Source organism: Gavialis gangeticus, unplaced genomic scaffold, assembly GCF_001723915.1.
Source record: "Gavialis gangeticus isolate Ggan-Ray unplaced genomic scaffold, GavGan_comp1, whole genome shotgun sequence".
Classification (NCBI taxonomy): Eukaryota; Metazoa; Chordata; order Crocodylia; family Gavialidae; genus Gavialis; species Gavialis gangeticus.
Genome location: NW_017728994.1, coordinates 26,681,540 through 26,683,383, shown reverse-complemented (window position 1 = coordinate 26,683,383; position 1,844 = coordinate 26,681,540).

Sequence of the window (1,844 nt, the reverse complement as noted above, 5' to 3'; positions counted from 1 at the left end):
ATAAGTACAGGAAAAATATAAATATTACTTCACACTTATTTAATGCTTCTGAATATTTGAAGCACATTACAGATCATTATATCACTGTTTAAAAATCTGAGACAAAGATACACCAACCCACCAGAGCTCATGGCATGCCTCCTACAGTTCCTGTAGTTTCTTTTGTGAGCAAACTCCACTTTTTTCATTTTGTCGGCTGTTTTCCATGCTCAAAGAGGAAGGAAAACCCTGTTGTGATGATGACTGATTGCAGTTCTGAGCATTTGGGAACCCTGCACACAGACTGTGGAATGCTGACTAGTTAAAAATAGGAAGTGTCACCTAAGTACCAAGCTATTTCATTTCTGCTGCTTCTGACATACTTATTCTGAGAGGATTGTGCATTTCTGCTGCTCCTGACATACTTATTCTGAGAGGATCATGCATATAGTTAACAAACTAGTTTGACTAATCTATTCATCATTTTCTATACAGTAACAGCTTTGAAACTCTTCAGAAAGCGGAGCCAACAAAGCATATGGATATTTGTTGGAGGAGATGCTCAGCTTACTAGAAACAACTGTTTTTTGTAAGATTCCCAATTTATATCCCATTTCTCAGCATTTCTCATTATAAACTGTCTCTAACTATGTTTCTATAGGGATTAGCACAATGTAGCCCCAGTCAGATTTTGGACCCCTGGGCACTACCAATGATAATTGCTGAGTGTCACAGGGGCACTCGGGTGCCCCGTGCCTAAGTAGGGATTAGGGCCTCTGCTAATTGCCAGGGCAGCTCAGGTGCAGGTTGCTGGAGCAACCAGGTTGATCAGGTGACCAGAAGGGGTCAGGGCCGGGCCCTTATAAACAGCCAGGCCGGAGCCTGGCTAGCAGTTCCCTTCTGGCAGCCTGAGGTGTAGGAGTTCTACAGGAGAGCTAAGTTGAGTAGTGCAGCCTGAGTACCCAGAGGGCTGCATTATGGTAAGGGTGGAGAGAAGCCTGACTGGGAGGCTTTGGCAAGAGAGCCAGGTGGGCCTGGACTTTGTTATAGCCGGTAGGCTTATTGTTTTGTTACAGCTGGTTGGCTTATGGTTCTGTTGCGCATATTAGCGGAGGACCGGGTGAGGCTGTAGGGGTGAGAGGAGGCCTCATTGGGAGCTCCCCAGTGGAGTGGGGGTTTCCTGGGTGCCCAGCAAGGGCACAGCAAGCAGTGCCTGAAGGCACGGTGGTTTGGTGCTGGAAGCGCTGTGTTTGGGGGGTTGGGACCCCAGCCCGGAGAGGGTGATAGCCCAGTAAGGGCATAGGACCCTGGTGAGGGGTCAGGGGGCCAGGCATGGCTATGCCACCTGAGCCCTGGTGCCGGTGAAGGCCGGAGATGAGGACGGGCGCGGGACAGGCTCAGTGAGAGCCACGGGCGCGAGTGCAGGAAGAGTGGGTAACGCCCGTAGAAGGGTGCGTACACCCAGGGGGGCCCTGAGAAGGGCAGGGGCCAGCGTGAAGCCGAAGTAGGGCGGGCGCCGGTGAAGGCCCGGGGCAGGACTGGCGCCATTAATAGTCCAAAGAAGGGCGATCACGCGGGTATGAGCCTGGAGAGGGCAGGGTGTGTGAGACAGGGCCCAGAGAGAGCAGGACGAGCCTGGAGAGAGTGAGGGACCATCCGAGGTCTTATAGACATAAGAACATCCGGGACAACTGCGAGGCTTGGGGCATGCTAAAGGGGAGGTAGGAGGCACACATAGCCCATAAGGCTGGGGTTGCACCAAGTCACCCCATCTGGTACAGGAGGGGCAGTTATTCACAGTACACTGTGACCAAGGGGATCTTAAGGCAGCCTCCCATATCAAATTATTATACCAACAAGATGTG